This window comes from Brassica rapa, chromosome A10 (assembly GCF_000309985.2).
Source record: "Brassica rapa cultivar Chiifu-401-42 chromosome A10, CAAS_Brap_v3.01, whole genome shotgun sequence".
NCBI lineage: Eukaryota > Viridiplantae > Streptophyta > Magnoliopsida > Brassicales > Brassicaceae > Brassica > Brassica rapa.
In genome coordinates this window covers 11,461,671-11,477,422 of record NC_024804.2, presented here as the reverse complement: position 1 = coordinate 11,477,422, position 15,752 = coordinate 11,461,671, and the positions used below count along the sequence as shown (strand labels likewise).

The window sequence follows — 15,752 nt, the reverse complement described above, 5'->3', positions numbered from 1 at the left end:
ATCCACGAAGCCTTCAATTTTTGCAGAAGACAGTGTCTCAAGCACCATGTTCTTTACTCCTGTGGTGTATTTCTCCGTGGGCATTAGAAGTTTGAAAAGTTTACTAACTGCGTTTCTCAACCGTGTTTCCATATTTGGTTTCTGCAAGGTCAAAGCCATGGACAGGCTCCCCAACTCGGCCATTAGTGCCCTTTCCCTTCTCTTAAAATTTTCAAGATGTCGATAATGCTTGGCAGTGACAGCATCATCTCTCTCTTTGTGGACTGCCCAACTCTTCAAATTCGTTTGTCATCCCTTTGATTTTGTAGCTCATCACCACTCACCAGAGGAAGCCTTTTACTTGCGTCTTTTGGTGGCGTTAGGCTGTTGTGGGATCCGTTCCTGTAATTTCTTGCTTCATTCGTTCCTTTTGAGCCTGAAAATGGCGTGATGAATGAAAGAAACATTACTGACTATGAGGCACAATAAAAGTGACCAAAACAAAATTATGAGACATATTATTAGGTGAGACAGGCGATAGAACAATAAACAGCGCAAGGTATATTGCATTCACGATAACCATCCTACGTTAAGTCTGTAAACTTTTTTTTTAGGCCTGTAAACTTGTATGAGATTAATAAAGTAAATTCGTTGGCTGGATATTGCTTCTATGCTTTCATGGCGATCTCACCCAAGCTCCGGTAGTTTCCTGAAATGGATTCCGTTAGTGTTTATGGTACTTAAAAAGCAGCATTATTTATAGGTAGTTTTTAGTACATGACAAAATATGAATGCTATATATACATCTCAACATATTTTGTGAAAAACCTATATGCTTGTCTTTGGAAATTAGCTAATAACTTGAAACTCTTTGGAAATTAGCTAATAACTTGAAATTGAGACCTAAGTGAACCTGCTTCGTTGCGGATTTGGTTTAAAGGTGTTAAGACGGTGAACATTGATAAAGACGTGGATGCGCTTTGCCTGAGAAGGAAAATAATGAACCGGATTAAGAAAAAAAACTCAAAATCTGGAACCAAATACTAAAATAAGGATCCAGAACCTTGGATCAATAAGTAGCATATCCACGCCCATCAGCTCACGCCGCGTGAGTGGCAGTAAACGACGGCGGAGATGGGCTGGTGGAAGTAGCGGCGGCTGAGATCCTCGGAGATGAGCTGGTTTGGTTTGCACTCAAGAGAGAAAATCAGTATATAAAGTAGCAGGGAAAGAGTAAACGGAATCGAAATCATAAAGAAGAGATTGATGGATCGAGATGTAATGGAGTATTGATTATGGAGATGAGGATCGAGAGAACTGAAACGATAGAGAGGAAACGGCGAAGACGAAGAGATAGAGGAGAGAGCATCGTGTTATCCGTCTCAGGTTTTTTTTTTCTAATTGTACCGGTAGATTGAAACCGTGAAGCCCAATAAAACCACATTAAAGCCCATACAAAAGCAACATCTTTAAGAGATCATACGTGTATTATTGAAATGTTTTGATTGGCCGAATAAATTTGTCGACGTGGACACTGTGAAATCACTCTATATCGGGCTTTTAGTATAGGATAGATTATATGTGCCATATCTATAAAGTTACACACCGTAACATTTACAAGATTCTTACGCTATCAAATATGTTATATTAAATGATTAATGAAATTATTTCCCTATGATTTTTGTACATTAGATTTTTTGTAATTCTTTTTTAATAGAGAAGATTTCTAATATCACGTAAAACAAAACAATTTCTGCATTTTTAAGAGGTTATTGGTAACTGATCTGAGTGCTTTCTACAACTTCAATTTACAAATCATGTTTTAAATAAATAATTAAAAATTACAACCTAAAAGTTAAATTAGAAAATATGACAATAGAATTTACAGCTACAATTATAACACAAGAATTTATAGCATCTTTCTAAAGAAGAAAAAATAAAGTCACATTCTACCAATCAAATTCTTAATATTTTATATTTTTAGATTGGGTGCAATGAGTTATTTTGGATGGCCTGAAACTCTAAATGGTACATGCCCATATATAAATCTAGATATACTATGAACCAATAAGATCTATGATACAAGACAACAATTAAAATGTGCAATAGGAGATGTTGTGAAAACAACTGAATTCTAAGAATGATGGAATTTTATTATTCAAAATTATATAATTCAAAGAGTAGTAAACTTAAACATCATGTGTGTTTAATAACATATCTCTCTATGTATGAATTTCTTGAAATATCTCTTTAGCCGCTATCCTGTAAATCCATTACCACCAAAACTCATTTAGACATGCATACATACATACTCACACATTACATATATACATATGATACATGAATTATACATACCGAGGGAGTACATGTGTTTTATGACATTTAATACCAACACAATCGTGAATGCATTTTTCAACTCCCTCAAAAAATATTTGGCACGAGTGAATGCACCTTTCATGACAAGCTTCATACGATTCACTCATTGCTGGTAATGGTATCATCGTCAATGCAACGAACATAATCATCAACATGCACATGCACTTCTTCTCCATCTTTTATTTTTTAGTCTTGTGTATCTTTTATGTTTGTCTCTTTTTTATGCCTCTGATTACTATGAACAATTCCTATTTATAGCTTTATAACTTTTTTTTATTGTTGGAAACATATTTTAGATATGAATGTGTGTATATATTGTTCAACAGAAATTAAATTGGTTGGATTTTGGTCTTGATAAAAAAAAATCTCTTTACATTTTGGAAAAGTAACATTTAGTATGTAATTTTATTTACATATATACCATGCTTAGGTGTTAATCTCACAGTGATTCTCAACCTAAATAACTAACTTCCCTTTCTTTACCACAATATTTACAAAATATGCCACTACCATTCAACCTACTATTGTCGTTTCCCCATGTACATTAAAATTAAATATCAAACATTTAAATTTTACAAGATTTTCTAATAAGCCCAACATTGCGCACGTTACAAACACGTAAACTTCATATTTGCCATACTTACTCGTCCTCCTTCACATGCAGTTAAAGCAACATATCCATATGAGATTGTAAAAAGAGCACCTATCTAAACCGTAGATAGACTTAAATATGAGTATATAAGAAACTATTGTAAACATTTGTTTACATACTATGTGCAACGATATCAGAACCTACTGAGACCATAGAAGACCATTAAACCATTTTATGTAAACACATAAACTCAGTGGAACATTATATTGATAAAATTTAGACAAAAATGCAGTAAAACAACACAATATGTCATATTCATAAATTTGACAAACGGTTATCACAAACCGAATTATAATGTGAACAATGTGGTTAACCGTTAAACATACCGAATAGAAATTGGTTTACTATTTAATATAGATGTATGCAAGAAAGGTAAGAATAAATATAGCCTAATACTATGTATTCATCCCGTTAATACAGTGTAAGCCGTCATCTTTTATTTTAGGAAAACATATATATAGTATTAACTATATCAAATACTTCAACTGAACGATAATCTTTATATATGGCAATGATATTAGGGTGATTCCTAAATATTTCATACCTTTACAATGCTTTGAAATCAAGAACGAATGTATGACTAGGATTAATTTGTAATGCTTTATGAAAATAGTAATTGTTTGAATGATTGACAAGCTAAATATATGCCAATAAGTGGCAAATCTTAGGCATATATTTTCGGAGTATGTTCTTCAACCTATATAAGCCAAGGTTAGAACCCAAAAATTGTGGGAGAACCTAATTCACGTGATAGACTGTCGGAAGAGATGATGGTTGATGTCGATGAAGAAGCAACAACAAGGAAACAAAAATTGTTAATAGAAGAATCGTCTGGGTAAGATTTGGTTAGAAGATTCTGGGAACGTCAAACATGTTGAATTTTTACGTTGTAAACCCTAATCCATTTTTCTTAATTAGATAGAAAAGATGAGTAGTTTTATTTTGTTTTGCTTGCTGATAGATTAGAACTAAGAAATTGGATATTTTTTTCGTTCTCAATTGTTTAGGACAATAACATGTCGTTAACGATAAACCCATCAACAATTATTAGGCCTGTAAAGATTAAACAACAAATCTGGTCCATGTCAAATAAATCATGTCCAAATATTCTTTCCGTCTCAGTAAGGCCATGTAAATTGAATAATCCAACATATTGTGAATATTTAAAAACTATTACGTTTGAGATTTTACATTACATATTGGTTCAATTTTTCAATATTACAAGATGTATTCATATGGTTTTACGTTACACAACTCTAAAAATATTTGAATATTACTAACTAATAAGCAATCCAATTTATACACATTATATTCAAAATTTTACAATTTATTATTGATACCATATCCTCACCCTGCGATACGCGGAATGTGTTGATAGTCGATTTTTGATTATAAGTTTCAATGTTTTTGTTTGGAATGGAAGCATTGTATTTTCCAAAATGTTTGGAAAATTGGTGAATATCGAGTTTATGCAATTGTTTAAAAACAAAAAGAGTAGCTAAGTAATCATAAATAATGTAAGAAAGAGACCAAGTCTTTTGAAGATCAGAAGCTGCGTTGTGGACCATAAAAAACTATAGCCTGAAATTGGTTAAGAATAAGTTAACTAACTTAAATTTAAGTAAATACCAAGCTATGGTTACTTATATAAAAAGATTCATACATAGCATAGCTGGGTAAAAACCCTGTGTAAGTCCTTCTTTATTTGATTGTACCATTGTCTGGTCGATATGTTGGGCATTGTAAATCTATGAATATAATATTTTATCAGAAGACTTTGAAAAATGGTGGAAGTGAAAACTACTAATTTTAATTTAAAAATACCTTTGTGGGGAGGAAGGCCTTTGAATATTTCTTTGTAGACTATGTTTTTCACTTTCAGCTGGTGGGAATCTTCGCTTTTGATGTTCGTTAATCCTGCTCTACTTGTGACACGTGATAGGGCCAATTAAGTTGACCATGAGCGAAGACCGGTTTAGGCAGATATAAGATGACCTCTTTTAAACTTTGGCATTGGCTTTTGTTGATTGTCATTGCATAACACAATCTGATAGGGAATTACGGCCGACGTAATGTGAACGGTAGCTTTGTTTCATCATACAAAAGAACAATCCTTGGGATCAATACTTCCTCTCCAATGTGTGAGCCAATGATAATTTCGGCCTTGAGCACGCAGTCGCCAATGTGGGTTAGGATCATACGGGTACCATTGCATAATCTTTTTTATTTATGTTTCGCAGAAGCATAACTGGAGCACCAACTTTCAGAGTTATTTTGTGCGAAGGCAACCCTGAGAATTCCAATGAATTGAGATACTCAACGGGTATAATGTATCATTTTGATCTGATTTAGTGTACGATATCTCAAAGCTGTCTGAGCTGAAGTAATCTCTTGACACCCCGTCGGTAAATTCCGAGGAAATTCCGAGGAACCAGGGTTTGGGGTTTCAAAACATCGATTATTTTCGCCGTATTTCATTTCTTATACAATTATAATGCATACCATTGAGGATTCTTTGTATAGATGATCATAAACCATGAAATAACAAAATTTCAAAAATAATTGTAAGTATTCCCTTTACCGTTTGTTAAAGTGTATAAGTGTTTCTCTTATGTTGTGTGGTTTTCGTTCATGCAATCGTAAAAGTGTTTGTTATTGGGTAAAACACCAAAGTTTGACTTCATAATCTGGTTAAGACACTTAATGAAGGTTCTATACGTGTTATTCAATCCGTAAAACGTTGTTTTCGGTTTAAAACCCCAAGTTCCTCGGAATTTCCTCGGAATTTTTCGAGGGAATTCCGAGGAAAACTCTATCGTCGTCGGAATTTCCTCGGAAAATTCCGAGGAAATTCCGAGGAAAAGGAATGTATAATCAAATCCCTAAATCGACAAGATCTATTCCGAGGAAATTCCGAGGAAAACCTTTCTGCCCTCGGAATTTCCTCGGAATTTTTAAAATCCCCCCAACGGCTCTCCAACGGCTCTAATATTTCCTCGGAATTCATCGGTTTTTTCCGAGGAATACTATTTTCCTCGGTATTCCGTCGGAATATTCCGACGAAATGAATTTTCCTCGGAATTCCGTCGGTATATTCCGAGGAAATTCCGAGGAAGCCAAATTTTGGGTTTCCTCGGAATTGCCTCGGAAATTCCTCGGTATATTCTGAGGATTTCATTTTCCGTCGGAACGTCCGTCAGAATACCGCTGTTTTCTTGTAGTGCCAGTTGATATATTCCTTGTTCCAGCTTATTTTTCTTCTTTTTTGCCAAGTTGGATCTAACCTAAGATTAGTATGTACAATCTTCTTTTCATTAATATGAAATTTACAGTTTAGCAAAAAAAAAAAAAAAGCTTTCCGAGGAACTCCGAGGGGTGAAATCGTGCCATACATTACTTTCCACGTAAAAAATAAGTAAGGATCCTCAGCCTTTATTACAGTCGTTAAAACAGTAAGTAAAAATCCTAGGATCACACTCTTTCTTAACATCTCTCGCTTTAAATTCTTTTTAATGGTACAAACTTGAAGAAATTAACTCTACTTTTCTTTAAAAGGAGACTACTTCTGGTTTCTTTGATAAATGTTTAAAGATCAATATATACATGATAGAGATGAAAAAATTCGGACAAATAAAGCTAAGTTTGTGAAGGGCCGTGTGTTCTCTAGTTTACAACAAAGATTTGTGTTCTCTATTTTGTAAGAAAAAACATATTGTTAACTAATCTAAACTTAAAATATCAACTCTAAACCCTAAACCTTTAAATCTAAACCTTAAAATATCAACTCTAAACTCTAAACCCAAAATCCTAAATCTAAACTTAAAAAATTAACTCTAAACCCTAAATCATCAACTCTAAACCCTAAACCATGAAACATCAACTCTAAACCCTAAACCCCGAAACATCAACTCTAAACCCTAAACCTTCAAATCTAAATCCTAAAACATGAACTCTAAACCCTAAACGTAAACCCTAAACCCAACCCTAAATCTAAACTTAAAACATCAACTCTAAACCCTAAATCATCAACTCTAAACCCTAAACCATGAAACATCAACTCTGAACCTTAAATAGTATAATTCAAAAAAAATTCGAAATAGTATAATTCAAAAAAAATTAAAAATATATTTTTTTCTTTTTAAAGATTTTTTATTTATTTAAATATTTATTTATTATATATATAAAAAACAAAGGTATAAGAGTCTTTTGCCACTTAATAAATAATGAATTTTTGAAAATGTCCATTTAGTGATGGTAAAGATCAAAAGTGGTGGTATGAAAGTGGTAAACATAAATTTCTCCATGTTAAAATTACATCAAATTTGGTGTTTTGGTGTTATTTTTTTTTATCATTTCCAACTATAACACCAAATCTTACACAAAAGTAATATTACATATTATTTAATGTTTTCATTTTTAATAATTTTTATATTTTATATTTGTAATTAATAAATATTTTTGTAATTTATATTTTTAAAATTTATTTACATTTATAGTTTTCAGTTTATAAATATTATACCTTTTATGTATTTATTTATATTAATATTCTAATAAAAATTTAAAACTATTAATTATGAAAAACACATAACAAAATATCTATACTATTAAAAAAGCATTCTTAAAAATCTACTTTAAAATGTTGTTAAACCTATTTATTAGAAAGTTAACAAATTAAAGAAAATATAAATATACGTGACTATTAATATGCAGTTATTAATATTAAAGCTACTGTTGTTTTATTCTATTTTTGTGGACAATTGTACCTAACTTATACTTCTATTTAATTAAATATAATTATAATTTATTTTATTTTTACTAAGCCCATCTATCTAACCAGATATATGTGATTTACGACATATGTTGATGGAATTTTTAACTTTTTACTAAACTTATTTTTTAATAAAAATCTACCAAACAAACATAAAAGCTTGGTATATCACATGTTATGACATTTTGTTGCAATTAAGATAAACAAATTGATCGAAACAGTATAATATAAAACTATAAACCATTTTGTCTATGTCATGAAAATTAGCCAACATTGGTCAAAGCAATTAATTTATAATCTTTATAATCTTTATAGCAGAATTTTCATAAAAGTTATACTATATTATATGTGCCATATCTATAAAGTTACACACCGTAACATTTACAAGATTCTTACGCTATCAAATATGTTATATTAAATGATTAATGAAATTATTTCCCTATGATTTTTGTACATTAGATTTTTTGTAATTCTTTTTTAATAGAGAAGATTTCTAATATCACGTAAAACAAAACAATTTCTGCATTTTTAAGAGGTTATTGGTAACTGATCTGAGTGCTTTCTACAACTTCAATTTACAAATCATGTTTTAAATAAATAATTAAAAATTACAACCTAAAAGTTAAATTAGAAAATATGACAATAGAATTTACAGCTACAATTATAACACAAGAATTTATAGCATCTTTCTAAAGAAGAAAAAATAAAGTCACATTCTACCAATCAAATTCTTAATATTTTATATTTTTAGATTGGGTGCAATGAGTTATTTTGGATGGCCTGAAACTCTAAATGGTACATGCCCATATATAAATCTAGATATACTATGAACCAATAAGATCTATGATACAAGACAACAATTAAAATGTGCAATAGGAGATGTTGTGAAAACAACTGAATTCTAAGAATGATGGAATTTTATTATTCAAAATTATATAATTCAAAGAGTAGTAAACTTAAACATCATGTGTGTTTAATAACATATCTCTCTATGTATGAATTTCTTGAAATATCTCTTTAGCCGCTATCCTGTAAATCCATTACCACCAAAACTCATTTAGACATGCATACATACATACTCACACATTACATATATACATATGATACATGAATTATACATACCGAGGGAGTACATGTGTTTTATGACATTTAATACCAACACAATCGTGAATGCATTTTTCAACTCCCTCAAAAAATATTTGGCACGAGTGAATGCACCTTTCATGACAAGCTTCATACGATTCACTCATTGCTGGTAATGGTATCATCGTCAATGCAACGAACATAATCATCAACATGCACATGCACTTCTTCTCCATCTTTTATTTTTTAGTCTTGTGTATCTTTTATGTTTGTCTCTTTTTTATGCCTCTGATTACTATGAACAATTCCTATTTATAGCTTTATAACTTTTTTTATTGTTGGAAACATATTTTAGATATGAATGTGTGTATATATTGTTCAACAGAAATTAAATTGGTTGGATTTTGGTCTTGATAAAAAAAAATCTCTTTACATTTTGGAAAAGTAACATTTAGTATGTAATTTTATTTACATACATACCATGCTTAGGTGTTAATCTCACAGTGATTCTCAACCTAAATAACTAACTTCCCTTTCTTTACCACAATATTTACAAAATATGCCACTACCATTCAACCTACTATTGTCGTTTCCCCATGTACATTAAAATTAAATATCAAACATTTAAATTTTACAAGATTTTCTAATAAGCCCAACATTGCGCACGTTACAAACACGTAAACTTCATATTTGCCATACTTACTCGTCCTCATTCACATGCAGTTAAAGCAACATATCCATATGAGATTGTAAAAAGAGCACCTATCTAAACCGTAGATAGACTTAAATATGAGTATATAAGAAACTATTCTAAACATTTGTTTACATACTATGTGCAACGATATCAGAACCTACTGAGACCATAGAAGACCATTAAACCATTTTATGTAAACACATAAACTCAGTGGAACATTATATTGATAAAATTTAGACAAAAATGCAGTAAAACAACACAATATGTCATATTCATAAATTTGACAAACGGTTATCACAAACCGAATTATAATGTGAACAATGTGGTTAACCGTTAAACATACCGAATAGAAATTGGTTTACTATTTAATACAGATGTATGCAAGAAAGGTAAGAATAAATATAGCCTAATACTATGTATTCATCCCGTTAATACAGTGTAAGCCGTCATCTTTTATTTTAGGAAAACATATATATAGTATTAACTATATCAAATACTTCAACTGAACGATAATCTTTATATATGGCAATGATATTAGGGTGATTCCTAAATATTTCATACCTTTACAATGCTTTGAAGTCAAGAACGAATGTATGACTAGGATTAATTTGTAATGCTTTATGAAAATATTAATTGTTTGAATGATTGACAAGCTAAATATATGCCAATAAGTGGCAAATCTTAGGCATATATTTTCGGAGTATGTTCTTCAACCTATATAAGCCAAGGTTAGAACCCAAAAATTGTGGGAGAACCTAATTCACTTGATAGACTGTCGGAAGAGATGATGGTTGATGTCGATGAAGAAGCAACAACAAGGAAACAAAAATTGTTAATAGAAGAATCGTCTGGGTAAGATTTGGTTAGAAGATTCTGGGAACGTCAAACATGTTGAATTTTTACGTTGTAAACCCTAATCCATTTTTCTTAATTAGATAGAAAAGATGAGTAGTTTTATTTTGTTTTGCTTGCTGATAGATTAGAACTAAGAAATTGGATATTTTTTTCGTTCTCAATTGTTTAGGACAATAACATGTCGTTAACGATAAACCCATCAACAATTATTAGGCCTATAAAGATTAAACAACAAATCTGGTCCATGTCAAATAAATCATGTCCAAATATTCTTTCCGTCTCAGTAAGGCCATGTAAATTGAATAATCCAACATATTGTGAATATTTAAAAACTATTACGTTTGAGATTTTACATTACATATTGGTTCAATTTTTCAATATTACAAGATGTATTCATATGGTTTTACGTTACACAACTCTAAGAATATTTGAATATTACTAACTAATAAGCAATCCAATTTATACACATTATATTCAAAATTTTACAATTTATTATTGATACCATATCCTCACCCTGCGATACGCGGAATGTGTTGATAGTCGATTTTTGATTATAAGTTTCAATGTTTTTGTTTGGAATGGAAGCATTGTATTTTCCAAAATGTTTGGAAAATTGGTGAATATCGAGTTTATGCAATTGTTTAAAAACAAAAAGGTAGCTAAGTAATCATAAATAATGTAAGAAAGAGACCAAGTCTTTTGAAGATCAGAAGCTGCGTTGTGGACCATAAAAAACTATAGCCTGAAATTGGTTAAGAATAAGTTAACTAACTTAAATTTAAGTAAATACCAAGCTATGGTTACTTATATAAAAAGATTCATACATAGCATAGCTGGGTAAAAACCCTGTGTAAGTCCTTCTTTATTTGATTGTACCATTGTCTGGTCGATATGTTGGGCATTGTAAATCTATGAATATAATATTTTATCAGAAGACTTTGAAAAATGGTGGAAGTGAAAACTACTAATTTTAATTTAAAAATACCTTTGTGGGGAGGAAGGCCTTTGAATATTTCTTTGTAGACTATGTTTTTCACTTTCAGCTGGTGGGAATCTTCGCTTTTGATGTTCGTTAATCCTGCTCTACTTGTGACACGTGATAGGGCCAATTAAGTTGACCATGAGCGAAGACCGGTTTAGGCAGATATAAGATGACCTCTTTTAAACTTTGGCATTGGCTTTTGTTGATTGTCATTGCATAACACAATCTGATAGGGAATTACGGCCGACGTAATGTGAACGGTAGCTTTGTTTCATCATACAAAAGAACAATCCTTGGGATCAATAGTTCCTCTCCAATGTGTGAGCCAATGATAATTTCGGCCTTGAGCACGCAGTCGCCAATGTGGGTTAGGATCATACGGGTACCATTGCATAATCTTTTTTATTTATGTTTCGCAGAAGCATAACTGGAGCACCAACTTTCAGAGTTATTTTGTGCGAAGGCAACCCTGAGAATTCCAATGAATTGAGATACTCAACGGGTATAATGTATCATTTTGATCTGATTTAGTGTACGATATCTCAAAGCTGTCTGAGCTGAAGTAATCTCTTGACACCCCGTCGGTAAATTCCGAGGAAATTCCGAGGAACCAGGGTTTGGGGTTTCAAAACATCGATTATTTTCGCCGTATTTCATTTCTTATACAATTATAATGCATACCATTAAGGATTCTTTGTATAGATGATCATAAACCATGAAATAACAAAATTTCAAAAATAATTGTAAGTATTCCCTTTACCGTTTGTTAAAGTGTATAAGTGTTTCTCTTATGTTGTGTGGTTTTCGTTCATGCAATCGTAAAAGTGTTTGTTATTGGGTAAAACACCAAAGTTTGACTTCATAATCTGGTTAAGACACTTAACGAAGGTTCTATACAAGTTATTCAATCTGTAAAACGTTGTTTTCGGTTTAAAACCCCAAGTTCCTCGGAATTTCCTCAGAATTTTCCGAGGGAATTCCGAGGAAAACTCTATCGTCGTCGGAATTTCCTCGGAAAATTCCGAGGAAATTCCGAGGAAAAGGAATGTATAATCAAATCCCTAAATCGACAAGATCTATTCCGAGGAAATTCCGAGGAAAACCTTTTTGCCCTCGGAATTTCCTCGGAATTTTTAAAATCCCCCCAACGGCTCTCCAACGGCTCTAATATTTCCTCGGAATTCATCGGTTTTTTCCGAGGAATACTATTTTCCTCGGTATTCCGTCGGAATATTACGACGAAATGAATTTTCCTCGGAATTCCGTCGGTATATTCCGAGGAAATTCCGAGGAAGCCAAATTTTGGGTTTCCTCGGAATTGCCTCGGAAATTCCTCGGTATATTCCGAGGATTTCATTTTCCGTCGGAACGTCCGTCAGAATACCGCTGTTTTCTTGTAGTGCCAGTTGATATATTCCTTGTTCCAGCTTATTTTTCTTCTTTTTTGCCAAGTTGGATCTAACCTAAGATTAGTATGTACAATCTTCTTTTCATTAATATGAAATTTACAGTTTAGCAAAAAAAAAAAAAAGCTTTCCGAGGAACTCCGAGGGGTGAAATCGTGCCATAGATTACTTTCCACGTAAAAAATAAGTAAGGATCCTCAGCCTTTATTAAAGTCGTTAAAACAGTAAGTAAAAATCCTATGATCACACTCTTTCTTACCATCTCTCGCTTTAAATTCTTTTTAATGGTACAAACTTGAAGAAATTAACTCTACTTTTCTTTAAAAGGAGACTACTTCTGGTTTCTTTGATAAATGTTTAAAGATCAATATATACATGATAGATATGAAAAAATTCGGACAAATAAAGCTAAGTTTGTGAAGGACCGTGTGTTCTCTAGTTTACAATAAAGATTTGTGTTCTCTATTTTGTAAAAAAAAAACATATCGTTAACTAATCTAAACTTAAAATATCAACTCTAAACCCTAAACCTTTAAATCTAAACCTTAAAATATCAACTCTAAACTCTAAACCCTAAATCCTAAATCTAAACTTAAAAAATTAACTCTAAACCCTAAATCATCAACTCTAAACCCTAAACCATGAAACATCAACTCTAAACCCTAAACCCCGAAACATCAACTCTAAACCCTAAACCTTCAAATCTAAATCCTAAAACATGAACTCTAAACCCTAAACGTAAACCCTAAACCCAACCCTAAATCTAAACTTAAAACATCAACTCTAAACCCTAAATCATCAACTCTAAACCCTAAACCATGAAACATCAACTCTGAACCTTAAATAGTATAATTCAAAAAAAATTCAAAATAGTATAATTCAAAAAAAATTAAAAATATATTTTTTCTTTTTAAAGATTTTTTATTTATTTAAATATTTATTTATTATATATATAAAAAACAAAGGTATAAGAGTCTTTTGCCACTTAATAAAGAATGAATTTTTGAAAATGTCCATTTAGTGATGGTAAAGATCAAAAGTGGTGGTATGAAAGTGGTAAACATAAATTTCTCCATGTTAAAATTACATCAAATTTGGTGTTTTGGTGTTATTTTTTTTTATCATTTCCAACTATAACACCAAATCTTACACAAAAGTAATATTACATATTATTTAATGTTTTCATTTTTAATAATTTTTATATTTTATATTTGTAATTAATAAATATTTTTGTAATTTATATTTTTAAAATTTATTTACATTTATAGTTTTCAGTTTATAAATATTATACCTTTTATGTATTTATTTATATAAATATTCTAATAAAAATTTAAAACTATTAATTATGAAAAACACATAACAAAATATCTATACTATTAAAAAAGCATTCTTAAAAATCTACTTTAAAATGTTGTTAAACCTATTTATTAGAAAGTTAACAAATTAAAGAAAATATAAATATACGTGACTATTAATATGCAGTTATTAATATTAAAGCTACTGTTGTTTTATTCTATTTTTGTGGACAATTGTACCTAACTTATACTTCTATTTAATTAAATATAATTATAATTTATTTTATTTTTACTAAGCCCATCTATCTAACCAGATATATGTGATTTACGACATATGTTGATGGAATTTTTAACTTTTTACTAAACTTATTTTTTAATAAAAATCTACCAAACAAACATAAAAGCTTGGTATATCACATGTTATGACATTTTGTTGCAATTAAGATAAACAAATTGATCAAAACAGTATAATATAAAACTATAAACCATTTTGTCTATGTCATGAAAATTAGCCAACATTGGTCAAAGCAATTAATTTATAATCTTTATAATCTTTATAGCAGAATTTTCATAAAAGTTATACTATATTATATGTGCCATATCTATAAAGTTACACACCGTAACATTTACAAGATTCTTACGCTATCAAATATGTTATATTAAATGATTAATGAAATTATTTCCCTATGGTTTTTGTACATTAGATTTTTTGTAATTCTTTTTTAATAGAGAAGATTTCTAATATCACGTAAAACAAAACAATTTCTGTATTTTTAAGAGGTTATTGGTAACTGATCTGAGTGCTTTCTACAACTTCAATTTACAAATCATGTTTTAAATAAATAATTAAAAATTACAACCTAAAAGTTAAATTAGAAAATATGACAATAGAATTTACAGCTACAATTATAACACAAGAATTTATAGCATCTTTCTAAAGAAGAAAAAATAAAGTCACATTCTACCAATCAAATTCTTAATATTTTATATTTTTAGATTGGGTGCAATGAGTTATTTTGGATGGCCTGAAACTCTAAATGGTACATGTCCATATATAAATCTAGATATACTATGAACCAATAAGATCTATGATACAAGACAACAATTAAAATGTGCAATAGGAGATGTTGTGAAAACAACTGAATTCTAAGAATGATGGAATTTTATTATTCAAAATTATATAATTCAAAGAGTAGTAAACTTAAACATCATGTGTGTTTAATAACATATCTCTCTATGTATGAATTTCTTGAAATATCTCTTTAGCCGCTATCCTGTAAATCCATTACCACCAAAACTCATTTAGACATGCATACATACATACTCACACATTACATATATACATATGATACATGAATTATACATACCGAGGGAGTACATGTGTTTTATGACATTTAATACCAACACAATCGTGAATGCATTTTTCAACTCCCTCAAAAAATATTTGGCACGAGTGAATGCACCTTTCATGACAAGCTTCATACGATTCACTCATTGCTGGTAATGGTATCATCGTCAATGCAACGAACATAATCATCAACATGCACATGCACTTCTTCTCCATCTTTTATTTTTTAGTCTTGTGTATCTTTTATGTTTGTCTCTTTTTTATGCCTCTGATTACTATGAACAATTCCTATTTATAGTTTTATAACTTTTTTT

At 30.5% G+C, this 15,752-nt stretch overlaps 2 long non-coding RNA genes across 2 annotated transcripts; both read right to left on the bottom strand.

Moving 5' to 3' along the window:
• Positions 1-8,670: 8,670 nt before the first annotated feature.
• LOC117129197 lies at positions 8,671-9,535 on the bottom strand. Its single transcript, XR_004452821.1, has 2 exons — positions 8,898-9,535; positions 8,671-8,804 (listed from the first exon to the last, which is right to left on the bottom strand). It is a non-coding gene; the product is annotated as an uncharacterized LOC117129197 (long non-coding RNA).
• A 5,695-nt stretch (positions 9,536-15,230) lies between these two features.
• On the bottom strand, positions 15,231-15,700 carry LOC117129129. The gene is made up of 2 exons (XR_004452722.1): positions 15,458-15,700; positions 15,231-15,364 (listed from the first exon to the last, which is right to left on the bottom strand). It is a non-coding gene; the product is annotated as an uncharacterized LOC117129129 (long non-coding RNA).
• Positions 15,701-15,752: the final 52 nt, after the last annotated feature.